At 41.7% G+C, this 21,071-nt stretch overlaps 1 long non-coding RNA gene across 1 annotated transcript; it reads left to right on the top strand.

The window, feature by feature from the left end:
• The first annotated feature begins 8 nt into the window (after positions 1-8).
• LOC125320209 lies at positions 9-9,889 on the top strand. Its single transcript, XR_007201054.1, has 2 exons — positions 9-344; positions 9,503-9,889. It is a non-coding gene; the product is annotated as an uncharacterized LOC125320209 (long non-coding RNA).
• Positions 9,890-21,071: the final 11,182 nt, after the last annotated feature.

Raw genomic sequence — 21,071 nt, 5'->3', positions numbered from 1 at the left:
GCGGGTGGCCCCGTGTGCCGCCGCCGGGCCTGGCCGCGCGGGGTGCGCGGACTCTGCGGGGCTCCGCGACCCCCGCGCCCGCCACTTCTGCTCGCCCTGGGAGAGCCCGGCCGCCGGTGGGTCCTGCCCGGCAGCCGAGGCTGGGCGTGATGGTGCAGGAACGGGACTGGCGTGCAGAGCTCTGGAGCTGGTGGAGAAAGGCAGCGGGCGCAGAAGATCACCTCGTGTGGCGTTGTTAGTGAGGAGGCGGTGTCTCCGGGGAGAAAGGCGAAAGCGTTCGGTCACCACGGTGTGACAGTCATCGGTAAAACTGCATTTTCCGACGGGAATGGGAAAGTTTGGTGGTGAGTCATTTTCTCATTAAAGAGTGAATCTGAACGTCGAAAGCAGTTTGTTTTCCGGTGTAAGACTAGCAGAAGGTTTTGCAGAAACCCGTGTGTTCTGCGGCCAGCAGGATTTTCACGACTCACAACTCTCCCTCTGATTAACTGGTGATTGTCCCCGAAAAAAACCAAAATACAAAAACCAACCAAACACTGCCCCCCATCCCCACCCAAGCAAACAAAAAAGGCAACAAAAACACCCAAACAAAAAGAGCTCGGGATCCTTTCAATTATTGTCTTGTTTTGGTTTTTTCTTTTATGATAGATCATGGAACACAACCACAATACATCTCAATGAGTTATCTTAAAAACAAGTCCCTGTTATCATGGTTTACAGTTCCTAACTCCAAACTTAAAATGAAAAAGAAAACCCCTGATTTAACTAAAATGTATCCATACAAAAGTTATTATATCCACCTCGTAAACCAAAATGGGGATATATATTTGATACTGTTAAATTATGCATAGACATGCCAAAATAGATGTATTTGTTACTACATGAATTATCAGACTAAGTTCTATTAGGTCTGTTTTGCAAGAGATCATAGGTATGATCTCTTTTGTGCTCTTAAGATTTATTATAGGAAAGATACAAAATGAGGTGTCCACTGTTACTGCAAACTGACAAAGCTTTATTCTTGGGGAACAAGGTTACAGGTTTAGAGGAAGCAGTTCTTGTGGTTAGCCTCTTTCAAAACACCAGTTTGAACTGAAACTGAGCAAGACGTGAAAGAATCAGCTCTGCCAGTATTGAAAATGTCTAGATTTACCTGACCATGGTGAATTTTGACTGCATTCACTGTAGTGAAGGCAGAGTCAGTTGCAAAAAAACCCCAAAAAACAACAAAACTTCATTCCTAGGATAGTAGATGGGATTTGTATTCTTGACCATAGTATTTATGCAATTTATACACTGCATGCGAAGTTGCTGATACTCATGTGGGATATATTAGGATCTCATCCAGAAACTTTCACCAATTACTTGGCTTTACTTTTATCAGCACACCTTTCAGTAAAAATCACCTGCTCTCCATCTTTTCACAAGACCTGGAATTTACAGTGGCATATTTTCTATTTAATTGGGATTTTAGCAGATGTGGTTGGCGGCAGTCAGGCTTGCCTCCAGGATTCTCTTCTATGAATTTTCCCACCAACCATCTCTTCAATCTGTTCCTCCTGTTCAAAGGTTTCTGAAGTAATTGCAATAAAACAACTCTTACACATCACTTTGCAGAGCATGTTAGGAAGTCTCATCTCATAACAGGTATAATTTACCCGCTATCTAATATGGAATTTAGTGAACAGTGCTTATAGCTTTTACAAAAGCAACTGGGAGAGAGAGCAGAGATTCCATCTACTTGTTGTATTTGAAGCAGAACATTTTTTTCCCCTACTGCATATTCACCTAGCAGCTGGAACAAAAGACAGATGAATTTCAAGAGGAGGCACACACTCTTTTTTCATATTGTCAAGTCATCTTGTTCTTTTTTATGCCAACATGATTTTTAGATTTAATTGTTTTAAAGCTGCATCTTAACATCAATCAAAACTTTATTAGGTAGATAGCAAGCTATCTACTTCCTGTGCTGTGCATTCAAAATACCTTACACTATGATGGTGAGTTCTGGTTCATCTTTATGTGGGATTTGTATGGTGCTTTTGACAATGGAGAAAAAAAATCTCATTATTCTTTCTTAGCTTCATTTTGATGAAAAGGGGTTTTTTTCTCCCCCCACCCCCCCCCCCCCCCCCCAATTTGGCCCCTGGAATTCATTTGCATTTCTCACTACCCTATGGAATGGCAATTTTTATTTATCTGTTTTCAGAAGTCCTGGTAGACTTCTAGTTTATTCATCTTTCTTGTTCCAATATAGTCTATGTATAATGATGTCTGAGCTAACTTCTTCACTAGCTAAAGCAAGTTGTTAAATTTGAATTTTTTTTTAATATTTAGGGTGCAATATTGTCTGCTAAGTACTAGTAAGGGTGGCGAAAGAATTAGACATATTATAAACATGTGTGAACTTCACTGAGGGCCAGACAAATTATAAATACTTTATTTAAAAATACAGGGCTACTTGAAACTGTTATGTGTTGAAGCAGGTAAACAACACACAAGAAAGCCACATGATCTGAGGTCATACAGAAATTTATAGAATATTTAAAAACTGAACACATATCTTCAGTAGTTAGATAAACTGAGTAGTACAATTTAGCCCGCTATTTTTTTAAGATGTTAGATACCCTAGGTTTCAAAGAGAGCCTTTTCAGATTTTTCTCATTTCAGATGAGTGCTTCAGAGAAGACATTTAGAAAACACCAGACAAGTAGAGTTAAAATACAGCAAATAATTTGTTTTGTTTCAAAATATAAACAAGTATTTTATGGCCAAAGAAGGATATTATTGCTATTATATTTTCATGGCAAAATAACAATGAGAAGTTGCTTTTCAGAATATTCACTTGCATTAGCAGCTTTCCAAGGCTCTTTGGATGACAATCTTCTAAGACAGTATTTAAAGCCACATAGTTTTATAATTTTAATAATTTGCAATATGTTCATTAGAGGTGTAGCAAGTTATGCCTAATTTAGTTACTTCATTAAAAAGTACTGAGTAGAACATAGTCAAAACAAACTGTGTCAGGCAGGTCCCATTTCATTCCCCTGGATATCAGTGGCTAATTTCTGTTGGCATGAAAGGAAGCCAGATGCACCCCATAGCCAGAATTTATTTCTTAGATTCAATAGGAGTAGCATTGGTAACAATTTTCTTCATCTCACCTGTCTCCAGCTTCATTGCCAGACATTCCTAACTTCATGTAAGTAGTAATAAAGATTTTCTCATTTTTCGTTTTATGACTTTTGCACAAATTTACTGACAGACTCGATAATCTGGGCTTCTCTCATAGGTTCTTCACTTTAGATTAACTTTCTAAAATTCTTCTTATCTCTTTATGCTGCCTGCAATCTGAAAACATGCACGTGCACTATATTATCTTTGTCTCCTATAAAGCCGTATAACCATTATGCATTTTCAAACTCTTTCCACAGAATATTATTTAATTCAAAAACTGTGCATTTTCTTCCAAAATAGTAAAATTACTTTAAAAGCAGCCCTAGAAAATCCTGAAACAATCAGAAACAACATTTAACAATCGAAAAATCTTTAATTATGCCAATTTAGTTTTAGAAGCTAAGAATGTAATGTATTATGCATGACAGGATAACCAGAAACTTGAAAAAAATAAAAACCAGTGCTTGACTTTTTACTCTGTCTTGTGAGATGAAAAGCAATCCCTAGCTGCAAACAAGGAATCTCAACTCCTGTAAATACTTCATGACATCTATTTCATTCTGTATGTTCTTCCCCGCCTCAATGGTAGAAATTGTATTGTGACTTCCCCTGCTTTATATGCAGTGTCAATCACTGGATCATTGGATAGAATGTCCCACTTAAACATATCCTGGAACAGGGATGGATGCTAGCTGAGATACTAGATGCCATCACCACCTCACCTCCGAACAAAATGTTCAGCACCTGAAAAAACTGTAAGGATATAATTGCTGCATTAAACCTAATTAAAACTTTGAAATTATACTTTGGATTCTAAAACCTAGACAAGGAAGGAGCTAAATTTGACAGTAGTGCTTAAGCCCAAGTAACCTGGAGTTTGCTCTGGAGAAACTGCAACATATTCAAATACTGATGAGAGAGGAGGTACAGTGGAAGACTGTCTTCCTGCAGCAAAAAGCCTGCCAAGAGGCAATGACCTTGCAAGATTTGTGTCCATGTTCTCTGTCCTTGGCAAGTGCAAGGGTTCCTAAGTTGTTTTGAGGCAATCCAAGACCAAGAATGGGCTTCAAAGGAGGAGAGAGAAAGTTGGAAGGAATAAGTGGGCAAAATAAAGTGCTCTAGGAAAGAACTGTGAGGCAGAAGACCTACCTTCAGATCAGTGCTTCACATCTTCTTCCTGGCAGCCTCTGAGGCACTAGACACTATAGCTTGGGAACGAGACTCTGAGTATCTTTGAATGTATATTGCTCTCATGAAGTAGTTTAAAGTTTAAATGCAAGGATGTATTACAAGCAAAGTTTTTTCCCTTTAAATGGATACTGACCTTCCAGCTAAACATTCATTTGGCCTCATGGAAACAATCTGATTTTTCATATTTTTTATATTGTTTCACTGGAAAAATGCGAACCTAGGATACAGTTATTTTATTCATCAGGAAATTAATTTTGTGGTGGAATCCCAGTTTTCCTATTCTTACTTATGCACTAAAGTTTTACATTTTAAAATCAAAGAAGTTCAAAATCTTTATTCTAAATTCTTTTTCATTGTATGCAAAATAGATCACTATTGTTTCTGATCTAATATCTACTTAGAAAATCATAGTATTTAGTATATAACAGCTGTTTACACAGTTTTAAAAAATAGATCCTTTGCTATGAGTAGCATGTAGAAGAACATGCGTGTTAGTAATTCTCTTCTAAAAGAGGTAAAATAAAGGCAAACAGAAATATTGTTTATTCATTTCTACATGGAGTATTACTGCAACTGGAATCTTGGATATAAAGGATGACAGGAAAATGAAACAGAAAAATTTAGAGCGTCTAACATTTTGGACTTTACAGGAACTATGAAACATACTGACGGTGAGTAATCCATAACCTTCTCTTGGTCATTCAGTTATTTGTTATTATGTCACAATAAGTTAGTAGTACCTGCAGAACAAAGATAGGCTGGTGGTAAAAGGTTAATTTGGACTAAGCAGTTTTAAAGTGGCTGTGTTCTGTGGTTTTGAACTGAAAAATATGTATTTATTTCAAATTTTCACTCAACTGAGAAATATTTAGGTTTCAGTATGTTGCCCTTCTTTCAGCTTTTGAGGCATTCGTATCTGGTGTTCTGTTTTAGGCTTATCTCCTGTGCACATCAAGTCTACTGCTACACACCACAGCTTTAGCTGTAGCTCATAGCAACAGCTACAGTTGAGGATGCTTAAGGGCTTCTCTTCCAAAGTGCCTTTTCAGTTTCCTCCCTTCCCTTCCCTTCCCTTCCCTTCCCTTCCCTTCCCTTCCCTTCCCTTCCCTTCCCTTCCCTTCCCTTCCCTTCCCTTCCCTTCCCTTCCCTTCCCTTCCCTTCCCTTCCCTTCCCTTCCCTTCCCTTCCCTTCCCTTCCCTTCCCTTCCCTTCCCTTCCCTTCCCTTCCCTTCCCTTCCCTTCCCTTCCCTTCCCTTCCCTTCCCGCACCTTCCCGCACCTTCCCGCACCTTCCCGCACCTTCCCTTCCCTTCCCGCACCTTCCCGCACCTTCCCGCACCTTCCCGCACCTTCCCTTCCCGCACCTTCCCTTCCCTTCCCTTCCCTTCCCTTCCCTTCCCGCACCTTCCCTTCCCGCACCTTCCCTTCCCTTCCCGCACCTTCCCTTCCCTTCCCGCACCTTCCCTTCCCCTGCTATGTTTGTAAAGAATAACTAAAGGAAATCAATATAAAAACCACAGGGATATATTTAAATAGAGTAAGTATATTTAAAGAGAATAAAAGAGCGTACAGGTTGCTTATCCCTGTTTTTGGCATGATACATTTACAGGCCAATGCAAAGCAAACAAGATAGTTACCTCAGATAACAAAAACAAACTCCAAAAGCAGAAAGTACTATCCATGCGCCCCTTTCATTTAAAAGAGCTCTTTCTCTTACAAAGCTATTAGCACCACTTTAATTTATGCAGTTAATTTTTCCATCCAGTTCATAGGCCAATCCCAAGAGGGAAAAAATGGCCTCAACTCTACCCCTTATACAAGGCAGGCAGATTTCGCAAGTCTTGATCTGAGAAAGTAGTAATGCAAATGCTTAGGATTAAACATGTGGTTATGTACTTTTCTGAATTAGAATCTGTGTCAGAATGCTTATTTATCTACAATTCTAATATTAAGAAAATCTTCTTGTGTTGGCTGACCTAATGAGCTTACTCCATGCAAGAAGTTTATTCTGTTGCATGGGCATGCTTAGCAGCCTGTTCTGCACTTCATGATATTGTGAGATGGCTCCTATGCAATATTTTCCATAATACCTGCCATGCAAAATGTATCCAATAGAGCAGAGGCACGTGGCAAAAAACACTTAACTGGGCTAGAACTACACTGCACAAGAATATATATAATACACATTAAACATGTAATAAGGTACGTTATACACTCTAAAACTATATATGCAGAGTTTATTCTAATAACTTTTGCCTATTCATTTTACCACTTTCCCTTTGCTCAGAACTTTTCTGTGTAAAATGTGGCTGGTCTTGAGATGCATGCTCTCTTTGTCAAGAAAGAAAACATACTGATGACATGAAAAAAATTTCTGAAGGAACACTACTTATAGTGGGACGTGTGCAAATGAAGAGTAAATTTCCAAACACCTACAGTTATTGCAAGATTCTCAGATGAAATGAACAACTTCAAGACTGCTGCTGCTAATAGGACACAGTAAAAACTCAGCAAATGTTGCTCTCTTTGCTTTTAATGCCGGTGACAACAAGAAGATCCTGGGTCTCCCAGGCCCATGGTAGGTTGCCACTGCATTGCAGGGAGATAGCTGATGTGTCAGAACACATTAACTTTCTTGGCAGGTGGGCAAGGGACAACTGTACAAAGAGGTATTAGGTGATTAAGGAGTATGAAAACACGATAGTAATTTCAATTAACAGACAATGTAGAAATACTTGGAAAATGTTCATGGAAGAACAGCAGGGACACAATTTTCAATATAGTAAAAATAAGAAATAAAGGATAGGTTAAAACCCCTGTATTTACAAATTAGGAATGATAAACAAAGATTAGAGTTACATAGGGAAACAGAAAAGTACAAAAATAATTGTCTTGTAAACCACAACAAATTGAAATTAATGTAATGTTTATTCTCCTGTTATTTTTCCAAATGTCTACTGATTTGTAAATGCTGCCATTTTAGCTACACAAAATAAGTGATTTACCTTATGTGGGATAGAGAATCATATTGCTATCTATTATGCATAGTATTTCAGCATTTTAATTAAAATCACTTATTTACAAGAGCAGTGATAGAGAATAATGGGAAAGATAAGTACTAACAGACACAGGAACAGAAATTAAAAACAAATGAAATTAAGAAATATCCTTAAAAGCACTATATGATACCTTGGAGCCTTACTTGGTACTGCATTACATCATGTTCTGTAACATGTTTTTTGTAACTCTGCCCAGGACACTGCACACATTACTGTTGTAAGGCCAGAGAGAGGGAATACTGAAGGGGTAGGAGGCTACATAATGCTTCTTGTAAATCTTCTGGGTTTTAGAAGAACCTGCAAATGGTACACAAGTTCCTTATACTCTGTGTGATGACAGCAGTCTGACCAGACTGAAAATGCTTGGAATCCACAGAAGTAGTGATTTTTTTGAAGGCTGATAAGTGCTACATTTTGGAAATGATCTTGAAACTTTTTCTTTCAGTTCTTGAAAAAGTCTGTAAGATGTTGAGATTTTTATTTATTTGCAAATAAAAAGAACAGTGCTTGCCATTTTTGGAGAATAAGTATTGTCTTCGATCATTGTATGATAAAGTATGATAATTCCTATACTTCTAAAGGCTCAATAGAATGCACAAGTACTATGCTTGTATGACTTTGTATATGTCAAAATAATTTTAAAATGCTTTAGGAGAAAAAGTGTTCTGTTATAAAACTTTAGTAGTATATTGTCAAAATCAATTAGGTAATTGTTATACATTACAGACATTTTTAGACTGCCATATTCAATGTTTCTTTTTGATTGGGAAGATAATTAAAACAAGAGAGTCCACTATGAAGAAATAAAAGAAAATAGTATCAAGCACTTCCAAACCGCTTCAAAATTATAGAAAGTGTCAAAAGAATGATGAAAACAATATTCAAATGACAACTGTGGAAACATTATTCAAATGACAATCATGTCAGGTTGTTCCTTGCGAGCTCTCAAAGTCATAGTAGGTTTATGTTTCTTTTTCTTTTGTTCAAAACAAACAAACAAATATAAAAAAATCCACACCAAAACCAACCGAACAAATATACACACCAAAATTCCAAAATTAAAAACTCATTTTCATTGCTTCCTTGGTGTATGAACTATGTTATTGAAACAGACATCTTTAAAGAAGCAGCCACTTTCCCAAATACAGAGAATCAAACACCAAACAAAGAAATAAATCACTCCTCTGTGCAAATCCCCCTGGCCAGCCAGATTGCATGTCACACATTTGGAACAGCTCCTATGCCAAATCAAACCTCTCATTCCCAAATATACTGGTGCGGAGAAAGCATCAGATTTCAGTTTCAGTCTGCAACTGTTTTATTTCAGAGCAGATCAGAAGTCAACATTGATAAATACTGTTTTGCCCATGGACATTACCCTCTTGCTCCACTAAGTCTCTTCTCAATCTGTAAGGTCTTTCTGCAGCATTTTACAGCTATTCATTCATGCCTTTGTCTTGCCTGTGAAATGCATCTCTGTTAGTTGATGCCTGACCTATAAACTTACCCCGCACAAGGATCAGTTTTATTTCCCTTCAGCTTCCTCCATAATTTATGTAAACCAGCAGAGGAGTACCTAAGTGCTGGCAGCAGATAATGTGATGTTCAACTCTAGCTGTCCTACATCTTATTATGACCTCCAGCCTGGCTAGGAAGGAATGAACTGGTCAAAACCAGTCAAAGCACAGTCCTATCTGGAAATAGCAGGGAAAATTGTATCTTATGGGCAGTTCTGCCACAGTGTTCTGAAAATGAATGTTGGGTTGTGTGCAGTGTATGGCTGTTCCCAGGTTCTTGCTGATGCTAAACTTGGACCAAAAAGTATCAGTTAAAATAGTTGTCAATAATGTTGTTATATCGAGGAAATTCCTTCCAGTTCTTCCAGAAGAACAACTTCCTGTGACTGAGCTACAGTCTAAAACAGGGCTGGATGTGAAGCCACTGATGATTAGGGAGCCCCAACTTACCCAGCTGTGATATTTCCTTAATGGCACAGCTACCACAAACAGAGGGACCTTCAACTGGTTTCATAATGAGTTTTTAATCTGATTCAATGACTCTTTCCTTATATTTGCAGGTCATCCCAGATACCTAGGAGACTGCTTAAACCTGTGGAATGATGCTTGTGTTCTTTTACACTGCAGGACTCTATATGATAAGCATAAATAAGTGGAAGATGAAGACTTCTTATGGACTGGTCTTGTACTTGAAATTAATTTCGCTAGCAATGAAAACCATAAAAATTTTTTTCCAGTGAAAACTGTATTTTCTGAATTTTCAATTTTTCTTTGCCTGTAGCCATATTTTATTAATGTCACTTCTCCTCCCCCTTCCCCTTCCCCAGTTCTGTACACTTTAAAGGATATTGTTTTAGTTAAATATTTCCACCAAATGTCTCATTCTATAGGATTGAAAAATACAGTTTTCTAAATACACAGTAAATACTGTGAAATTGTGCATTTCAGGAAGTGTAATTTTCTTTGTACATGCTATAGAAATATGTTGGGGTCCCTCCCCTGCCATGGAGCCCTGGGAGATGGGCCCTGGGGGGAGACACGGGGTTTCCCTTCCCCTGCTCAGCCTCGTTCCCCATTGGTTGGTTTGTGTTCCCCGGGGTGGCCAAGGACCCTTGGGTCCCATGACTGCGGAGTTCCTGAGCTGAGCCCCGGCCATGCGGCTGGAGAAATAAACATCTCTGAAACATCTACCAAGAATCTGTCCATATATACTTTGTTTCCACGGGACTCCTGGTTCAAATATACTTGTTACAGTAATCCCCGCTGTAACAAACTGGTGGAGGAATGCGGCCACGACACTGATCCCTGAGGAAGACTGGTGAGTAAAATAACCACTCTAGACTTCTCTCTTCTCATCTTGGTTTGGATATTCTCTCTGGACTATGGAAGAATCATGGGAAATGGGGCTCTCTGAGCCACAGAAAAAAAAGTATCTAGAAGTAAAAGGAATCCTTGAACAACAAAACAAAAAAGTAATGCAACCGGGAGATCTAGAGCATTTCTTTATCTGGCTTTTCAAAAGGTTCTCCTGTATTTCTCGAGACTTACTTTTTGATATCGAACCTCCTGCATCTTGTGAGGGGTGTTTCTAGGACGAGATCTGGGATAAAGTAAGGGATCAAAGAGAAGCTTTCTGTGCATCCCTTATAATCAGTGAAGCTCTTGAGGAGCATTTGTATGGTCCCATTACCCCTAAAGCAGAAGATCATACTTATCCCAGTGCCGAGGCCGCGCGGCTGCCATCCCGGGAGCACATGACTGCAGCCGTGCCGGCGGAGGTGCCTGCGCTGGATGCGCCCAGCCCCCTTGGGAGCATGCACCTTATCGCGGACCCCATCCCTGTCTCGGGGTCCCCGGCCACACGACCGCGAGTGAGGGAGCGATGCCGCAGGCGCCGCGGGTGCCGTGGGCCACGAGCAGCCAGGAACCGGGCATCGGCGTGGCAGGCCGCTCTGAGCACACGGCTCGGAGAGCCCTGCGGAGGGAGAAGCAGCAGTTTCTGCAGCGACACGAGAAACCGCGCAGCGCTGAGCCGAGCCGGAACGGGGCCGCACTCAAAGCAGCGTGGAGTTTGCGGAGCGGAACCGCTCGCAGGGCACGGGGCCAGCGGCGATGGCAACGCGGGGCCCCACAGAGCCCGGACACGCGCCGGAGCAGCGCCGCTCGGAGAGCGCGGAGCAGCTGCAACACGGGGGCCTGGCCAAGATATCGGAGTCGGCGAGGCAGCAGCCACGCGGGACCAGCAGCCACGACAAACATGCAAGCACGTGATAGGAGGAGTTGTAGCCACGAAAATCACAGGAACTGTGAAATGGTACAATGTAAAAACCAACTATGGATTTATAACACGAGATGATACAGGGGAAGATCTATTCATCCATAGAACTGCCATTAAAAGGAATAACCCTAAAAATTACCTGCAAAATGTAAGAGATGGGGAAGTTGTACAATTTGATATAGTGCAAGGAAAGAAGGGTTTACAAGCGGCGAATGTTACTGGGCCTGGGGGTATTCCAGTCAAAGGCAGCCGTTATGCACAAAATTATAAACAATATCCATCCCAGCAATTTCCCTACCCACAGCCTACTTCCCCCTTTTACCCTATACCCAATATGAACCCCTTCCTAAGTTTACCCTATCCCCAGTTTATTCCTAATCCGTTTTTCACCCCATGGCTTCCCTATACAATTCCATTCCCCTACAATTCCTCTCCGATACTGAGGGGGGGATGAAAAGGGGGAGGGAAGAAATTAAACCCTCTCCTGCCTCAGTTTCCCCACAAAGCATGCCCGAAGAGTTCTGTCTCCCTTCTGTCAGCCCTAAGATGTTCCACAGAATCTGTTTGGACATTTAAAGACTCAGGAGGGTGGCTTGTTTTGTCTTGAAACTGTTCTTGTTATGTTTATCCAGTTGTTTTCATTCTCCTTTTATTAAAATAAAACGGGTGAGATGTTGGGGTCTCCCCCCCTGCCATGGAGCCCTGGGAAGGGGCCCTGGGGGGGAGACACGGGGTTTCCCTGCTCCTGGTCAGTCTCATTTCCCATTGGTTGGTTTGAGTTCCCTGGTGTGGCCAAGGACCCTCGGGTCCCGTGATTGTAAGAGTTCCTCAGCAGAGCCCCGGCCATGCGGCTGGAGAAATAAATATCTCTGAAACATCTACCACGAATCTGTCCATATATACTTCTTTTCCACGGGACTCTTGGTTTGATATATGCGTGTTACAGTAATCCCCGCTGTAACAGAAATACAATTTTGTGTTAATATGGTCTGTTTGCAGAGTCAGACTGTGATGTCACTGAGAAATATCTGCATATAGCTGTGGTTCTTTGACAAAATCGAAGGGAATGACAGAATGACAGGAAAGGAAAGGATGAAAGGAAGTAACAGAATTAAATTCTGTTTGTGATCTGGTCAAACCATGTAGGCACTGGCAAAGCTAAACACTCATTTAAGTGACGTGTGTAGTAAACCTGTACTGATACTTGGCAGAGAAAAACAGTGAGTTTCCAGTATTGGAGAAAAGTGTAATTTTTGTTACCCTAGTGAGATTTGAGAGTTTATGCAGTTGTCACCCCAGATTTTTTTCTGATGGCACTTTAAATTAAGGTCCCAGAGAAACAAATATTAATTGGTGAAACTTAGAATTAATAATTAAAATGTATTGTCTTAGGAAGAAAAGCTGTAAAAGACCTAAACTGGTAAGTGAAAGAAAGTGCAATGCCTAGAGGAAAAAATATTGTGTGCAATATAGAAATAAGACCTCCCTTTTCTATGAAATTGTTTCTTGTGTAATTTTTCTGTAATTCTTCTGCACCACCCATACATTATATTGTCTTGTAAGTGTGTGTTGGGGTTTTAGTTTAGTCCTAGTTTTTTTCCTGTCAAAGGAATTTTTTCCCATATGCATGTTGCTAGGGGACAAACGGCCGTACTTAAGAAAGACAAAAGAGGGGGATGGGGCAGGCCTGGCTACTTTTTTGTTTTCACCTGGGTGTGGGGGCAGTTCACTCTCGGCGTTCTCAGGGAGAGGAGCCTGGTTCTTTTCGGCCGTTTTTTTTTCTTTCTGTGGAGAAAGATCCCAGGACCCCCAGCCCACCTTCCCTGTCCCCCTGGAGGCCGGGCTGTGGCGGCCCTGCCCCCGCCGCTGATTCAAGCCTTCGCTGCGTTGTAGCCGTGCTCGCCCTGCCTGCCTGGACCTCTGGGGGGTTCCCTGCTTGGATACATCTCGTCTGTCCTCTGGGATCTGTGCTTGTCTCTGCCGCTCCAGCCCGCCGTTCCAGCCTGCCGTTCCAGCCTGCTGTTCCCGAGAGTCCGGCCGGACACCGAAGCCAGCCATCTGGGGTTTGTGAAGCCTTTGTCCCATCCCTTCCCGATATCCCAGGGCACCGGTGCCGCGTGCTCCCCGAGCTCGCTCCGGAGCGCCCCCTGCAGCCGCGGGGGAACCATCGCACCTGCCCTGCTCACCGGGAGCCGCCAGCGCCCCTGCCGGCTGCGAGCGGAACTGCACCCGAGGGGAAAGGGCCCGACAGCCGAGAAGGCTGGCACTGGGTTTGTGATTGCTGTTACTGCCATAGTTGTTGTTGTTGTTTTGTTGGACTGGTTATATATATATATATATAGTAAAGAACTGTTATTCCTATTTCCCACATCTTTGCCTAAAAGCCCCTTGATTTCAAAATTATAATAACTCGGAGGAAAAGGGGTTATATCTGCCACTTCAAGGGAGGCTTCTGCCTTCCTTAACAGACACCTGTCTTTCAAAACCAAGACAGTGTGATCAAATAAAATTTAGAGAACAGAAAATGTAGGGGGTTGGTGTACTTGGTAAGGTTTATTTTACATATCAAACCTGAATTTAAGCAATGCTGCGTACTGGTTATATTGAACTGCCTAGTGTATATTAAATAAAAATGAATGAATTCTGAAAACAGAAACTGTTATACCATGGAATTTTGGATTTGCTGTTCTTAATGTTAAGATTTTTTTTGAAAAAGAAGAAAATCTGATCCTAACAATCAACTTTTGAATGTAATATAGATCCTCAAGTGTTACAGCGGGGATTACTGTAACATGCATATATCAAACCAGGAGTCCTGTGGAAATGAAATATATATGGACAGATTCGTGGTAGATGTTTCAGAGATGTTTATTTCTCCAGCCGCATGGCCGGGGCTCAGCTCAGGAACTCCGCAGTCACGGGACCCGAGGGTCCTTGCCCACACCAGGGAACACAAACCAACCAATGGGAACGAGGCTGAGCAGGGGCAGGGAAACCCCGTGTCTCCCCCCCAGGGCTCCATGGCAGGGGGGGGAGACCCCAACATCTCACCCGTTTTATTTTAATAAAAGGAGAATGAAAACAACTGGATAAACATAACAAGAACAGTTTCAAGACAAAACAAGCCACCCTCCTGAGTCTTTAAATGTCCAAACAGATTCTGTGGAACATCTTAGGGCTGACAGAAGGGAGACAGAACTCTTCGGGCAGGCTTTGTGGGGAAACTGAGGCAGGAGAAGGTTTAATTTCTTCCCTCCCCCTTTTCATCCCCCCCTCGGCATTAGAGAGGAATTGTAGGGAATGGAATTGTATAGGGAAGCCATGGGGTGAAAAACGGATTAGGAATAAACTGGGGATAGGGTAAACTTAGGAAGGGGTTCATATTGGGTATAGGGTAAAAGGGGGAAGTAGGCTGTGGGTAGGGAAATTGCTGGGATGGATATTGTTTATAATTTTGTGCATAACGGCTGCCTTTGACGGGAATACCTCCAGGCCCAGTAACATTTGCTGCTTGTAAACCCTTCTTTCCTTGCACTATATCAAATTGTACAACTTCCCATCTCTTACACTTTGCAGGTAATTTTTAGGGTTATTCCTTTTAATGGCAGTTCTATGGCTGAATAGATCTTCCCCTGTATCATCTCATGTTACAAATCCATAGTTGGTTTTTACATTGTACCATTTCACAGTTCCTGTGATTTTCGTGGCTAAACTTCTCCTATCACGTGCTTGCATGTTTGTCGTGGCTGCTGGTCCCGCGTGGCCGCCACCTCGCCGACTCCGACTGGGTCCCTGCATTGCGGCTGCTCCGCGCTCTCCGAGCGGCGCTGCTCCGGCGCGTGTCTGGGCTCTGTGGGGCCCCGCGTTGCCATCGCCGCTGGCTCCGTGCCCTGCGAGCGGTTCCGCTCCGCAAACTCCACGCTGCTTTGAGTGCGGCCCCGTTCCGGCTCGGCTCAGCGCTGCGCGGTTTCTCGTGTCGCTGCAGAAACCGCTGCTTCTCTCTCCGCAGGGCTCTCCGAGCCGTGTGCTCAGAGTGGCCTGCCACGCCGATGCCCGGTTCCTGGCTGCTCGTGGCCCACGGCACCCGCGGCGCCTGCGGCATCGCTCCCTCACTCGCGGTCGTGTGGCCGGGGACCCCGAGACAGGGATGGGGTCCGCGATAAGGTGCGGGCTCCCAAGGGGGCTGGGCGCATCCAGCGCAGGCACCTCCGCCGGCACGGCTGCAGTCATGTGCTCCCGGGATGGCAGCCGCGCGGCCTCGGCACTGGGATAAGTATGATCTTCTGCTTTAGGGGTAATGGGACCATACAAATGCTCCTCAAGAGCTTCACTGATTATAAGGGATGCACGGAGAGCTTCTATCGCTGATCCACGTTCTGTTTGATCCCTTACCTTATCCCAGATCTCTTCCCAAAAACACCCCTGGCAAAATCCAGGGGGTTCAATATCAAAAAGTAAGTCTCGAGAAATATAGAAGAAATGTTTGAAAAGCCAGATAAAAAAATGTTCTAGATCTCCCGGTTCCAATACTTTTTTGTTTTGTTGTTCAAGGATTCCTTTTACTTCTAGATACATTTTTTTCTGTGGCTCAGAGAGCCTCATTTCCCATGATTCTTCCATAGTCCAGAGAGAATATGCAAACCAAGATGAGAAGAGAGAGGTCTAGAGTGGGTTTTACTCACGAATTTTCTGTCCTCAGGGATCGGTGTCGTGGCCGCATTCCTCCACCAGTTTGTTACAGTGGGGATTACTGTAACACGCATATATCAAACCAGGAGTCCCATGGAAAGGAAATATATATGGGCAGATTCTTGGTAGATGTTTCAGAGATGTTTATTTCTCCAGCCGCATGGCCGGGGCTCTGCTGAGGAACTCCTCCAGTCATGGGACCCGAGGGTCCTTGGCCACCCCGGGGAACACAAACCAACCAATGGGGAATGAGGCTGAGCAGGGGCAGGGAAACCCCGTGCCTGCCCCTCAGGGCCCCTCTCCCAGGGCTCCATGGCAGGGGGGGAGACCCCAACACTCAAGACGCATGATATCACCTTAAACATTAACAAAAGCTATTTATCGAAATAAGAACACTAATGAAAATATTACTGGCTCAGCCACATTTGACTAGCTGACAGCAAAAATAAAGTGAAAGACATAAAAATTTTTCTCTTCAAAAATTAGGAACAGAAGAATGGAATCAGCATTGAGTAGATGTGATAAAAAAATCTGCAGAAAAACATATTTATGAAGTATACAGAAAGAAAGGATCATTAGGCTTACTTATGATGAAATCCATAGGGTTTCCACAGGGACTTGTTTGAATTAAGGCATAATTTTTAGACAAAGCAAGACTAATTTGAAATTTGCCAGCAGTGAATAATTTACTTTGTCCTCTTCTAAAGCAGCAGTAGCAACAGATTTTGCTTGTTAGAAATCTAAGCTAGTGTCTCCAAACTAAACTCACACCATGTGAACTTACCAGGGCTTTGTGTTTAAAACTTACGCTTTTCACTGCTGTCTTACTTTCTTAGTGTGACTTGCTGAATATCTCGCTCTATAGAACAGGTTACAGACCTGGAAATGGTCTAGAGCATGGAGGTTAGTCCTGAAGTCCTCACTTGGTGAAATACAGGTTTTGTACAAGTAGCTTTGTCCGTGAATCCATGAGTCTTTGGAGCAAAGGTGGTGCAACAGCTCCAGCCCTGGCTCAGTTGGCGCATCCTGGTTGCAGCAGCTCTTTTGATTCATAGACTACTCATAGCAAGTATAGCCCCAGCCAAGCCCACAAAGCCAAGCTCTTTTCTTGGTTACACTGATACAATTCTCAATGGATGATGGCCTGTTTTATTCATTCATGGCTCACGCTGGTGTTAATGTCTTTGGATATGAAATTGATGTTTATTCAGGCAACTTCCCACTCACATAATGTTACTGTCCCCACTGAAATTAAGGAAAGATTTGACTAAGAGAAGGCTTCAGAACTTTGTAAATATTCAGTTGGAGTATAATTTGCTACCAAATTGAAACTTGACACTGAAGTAGAAGCAACTGTACTGAATTTATTGGAACTGCATCTTGTTTCAAACTGCCTCATAGTTTTATTTAAAGCTCTGCATGCTTCAGGGAGGAATTTGGAATAATAAATGTCTCAAGCCAAGCTGTATAAAAAGTGTTAGTAGGTATTTCCTTTCACTGTAACATAAGTTTGGGAGAATCAGCTTTTACTCTCATAGATACTTGATGCAAGACTGCTAAGAAACATGCTGAGATTTTTTTCTGGTTTTTGCTTTCCATATCTGAAAATAAGAAGTGATGGCAGAGTTTCTGTACTAGCAGTAAATAAATATTCCACCTTAAGTGTATTCTGAAATTTAGATATGTGTCAATTCATTATTTAGGAATAATAAAAAAATTAAAAATTCATCTTTATTAAAAAGTTATGGAGTTTGACATAATATCCTAGGTTGAAGCCAAGGACAGATAACACTCTAGAAAACTGGCTGTTAACTTCATTAATGACTAATTTCCTCAGGATTATTGCTATTAGAAACTAAATTTAGTGATTTAGAACAGAAATTATATAATTTCATTTGCTCTGCCCACCTTTAAATTAGCTATGGCATGATTTGAGGCATATTTGGGAGAGCAGCTGGTTTTAATTTAGACTTTCAGTCTTTATCTTTAGCCTAACTACCTTGGACTACGTATTTTCAGTAAAAATCCTAACCTAGTAAAATGGCAGCATATAATTCAGCTAAAAATCTAAACATTTAAATTAGGCAGAGAGGGCACAAAGATCTGAAATGACGTATACTCCAGCTTCATTATGGGTGGAACTGATGGCAATTAAAATTCATCTCCAACCTGCCCAGGAGTATTTTCCGTGCATCTGTTAGGAACTTTTCTCTTCATGCTTTTCTTTCACCACTATTACAAAAGAGAAATGCAGTCAAATGGAAACTAGTGTAAACTCCATGCAAACAATCCATACAGCTTCAGTATTGCACTGTTTTACTGAAGCAATGCAAAGGATTGTACTATCAGCACAATGCTTAAGAAACAGCAGTAGATTTTGAATAAAGAGCTCTGCATTCCACTGGCAGCTGAGGAGATCAAACAGAAAATATGCCAGCAGTATAGACCAATGCATTATCACCCCCTCCCTCTTGCTGCATAACTGTGCTTCATAATGTGCCATAACATTGGCAAGCACAGCTCAGAGCTTTTTAAGAACACAAGGAAGTTCATGAATAATGGTTGAATCAGGAAAGTGATAATTAAATGAGACAACTGAATGCTGGTGGAGTCCCCAGTGGAAAATACTGTTCAGTGAAGATCATCTTCATTTCCCTGGGTTTTTTAGCACTACAACACTAAAGGTATTTTTCAAACCAACATTTTAATGAAAATATTTAAGTTCCCAAAACCATGAGGTATTTTCTTGTATGTAAGCTCTGTTTCAAAATGGAACGTATATGATGTGCTTTAAAGAGGAAAAAAAATAAATAAGAGCTTTCATTCTTGATTTGGTGGGATAAAATAATTTGCTGGTTTACCAAACTAGTTGACACTATTAAATGTATATTATAAAATGCAACAACCAGTGATGGCTAAATTGTAAGCATCTTGGCTTAAATGTTTTCTTCATGTTTCTGCTTTTATTGGAGGTATAGTTAGTTTTGTTCCACCTCCTGCTTTGTGGCCTTAGAGCAAACATGGTTAGCTGCTATTTGTCAGTGGCCAGTCTCAAGGAAGACAGTTTTTGTACAATAAGCATGTCTCCCGTCTCCCTGCCCTGTCACTGCACCACGCTCCTCCTGAACTTGTGCTGCAAGGAGAGGCTGCCATGCTCCTTGCACATTAATCAACATGCAGTGGGTCTCAGAGCCAGAAGCTATAAGCCTTTGGGCTTTGTACTTGCCAAAGAAGTGCTCTCCCACAGTTAACCCCTCGAAACAGAAATGAGAAATTAATCTTGTTATGGAACAAAAAATTGCTTTTTGTAAAAGCACTAAAAGTCGAAGTGATTCAATGGCTTGACATTCATGTGGACATGACAGCAAAATTAGACTGTGACTTCACACAATAGTTTTTGACTTACAGTGTATGTAATATACATTCAATCATCCGTTTTTATTTGAAATAAAGTCTTGTTCTTTTATCACCTGACTTGTCAGTCTTACAAAAAAAAATAGCCAAAACTGACTGACAATGGATCTCAAGGCTGCATTTCAAACAAATTCAGAGCTTTTTTTTAATTGGCAGTTTTTATATATCTTCTTGAAAGGATATTTTTAGCATCTGAACTGCCTGGATTAAAAAATCCGTGAAAAATTATTTGGAGTATGTTTGTTGTTTTTGTTAAAACATCGTACAGACTATTAGCATTTATTGTGTTTATGTGATTTTTTTCAGTAAAAATGTCAGTTTCAGCCTTTGTTATGCTGGAATGCAATGGAAGTTCGAAGAATTCTTATACTACAAAAGCTCAAAAGCTTTATCACACCTAAATCAAGGTGGCAGAAACAGATTTCTCTCACTTTTAGAGGGAGAATGTAAAAGCCTGTGAAGATTATTTATTCACAGATCATTGTACTTCACAGAACCTTAATCCATTGTAGTCAAGGTTCTGGGTTGGGTATATATAAAAGCATAAACTGCTCTTAACCCACACATGAAGAACTAATAATTCTTTTTTCCGGTGAGGAAACTTACAGTTGCTCTCTTGCTTTGCCGGGTGCCTCAGATAACTTGGCCAATGGAGATTTAGCATATAACAGGTACTCACATATATTTTTAGACTCTCTTAGTTGTTTCAGATCCACTTTGTGGTGCAGAAATACAGTATTTTTCTACCAGAGGAAATGAATGTGACGGTATCCTGGTTGCAGGGATGGGGGTGGAGGTTTTTAGCGCTGTGTGGGTGTGACCATGGTGTTTATTCAATACCACCAACGTCTTCGCTGCTTTCAGCAGGACAGGCTGGGCACCAGAAACCAGAAGTTCTTCATCTTACCAGGCTTGCTGGAGCAGAGTGGACTATTGCCTTAAAACCCCGGTGCACTTGGTTCCTTCTGCTGCCCACCATGTCCCCACTGTCCCATCTTTCCTCCGAAGCATGGTGCTGAAAGGGACAGCTCTGAGGCATGTCTGAACCCACGGGGCCAGGAGGCATGGGGTCAGCACCCTGGCAGAGGTGTTTCACACGATCCCTCTTTGCATGAACTGACTTCCAGGGTTTGTTTGTCCCTGCTTTCCACTGTTTTGGGGCTGGGAGCTAGAGGGAGAATGTTAAGCTGTGGGAGCTCTCCTCACCACATAACCTTTGTTTCCCAAATACCTGGTGTTGTGAGCACCATCTTCAGGAAGATTTTTTTTGTTGTTGTTCCTGGTGGTGAATACTATTTTGTGGGTAAGTCATCTTCCCATTTTTATACTTTTGTTATTAATACTGCTGCTGGTACTGTGGTTTTAGTAAATTGTTATTTCAACTCGTAATTTTTCATTTTTGTCCCTTCCTTACCAAATGGGACTGGCGAAGGGGAGTAGCTTACTTGGAATTTAATTGCCCTGATGGGATTAAAATCAGCACAGATAGTATAACTTCATAGGCTAGGACACCCTTCTGGAAAGTTGGAAAACTGAGTCACCTCTGTCCTCAGGAAAACAGAATGATGTGCAGTAATGATTTAAATGGTTGTTTTCCGGCTGTATTGGTGCCCTGATCCAGTTCATTGTGCTGGCACATGAGCAACGTGGTGGTGGGACAGCAACTGAAGGTTCTTGCTTTAGGTTGGCATAGCTACTAAAATGTAGTTCTACACCAGCTTGATTTCCCTCCCACATACTAGAAACTA

Source organism: Corvus hawaiiensis, chromosome Z (assembly GCF_020740725.1).
Source record: "Corvus hawaiiensis isolate bCorHaw1 chromosome Z, bCorHaw1.pri.cur, whole genome shotgun sequence".
NCBI classification, from domain to species: Eukaryota; Metazoa; Chordata; class Aves; order Passeriformes; family Corvidae; genus Corvus; species Corvus hawaiiensis.
Note: the sequence above shows the minus strand (reverse complement) of the source record. Positions and strands in the feature narration are given on the sequence as shown.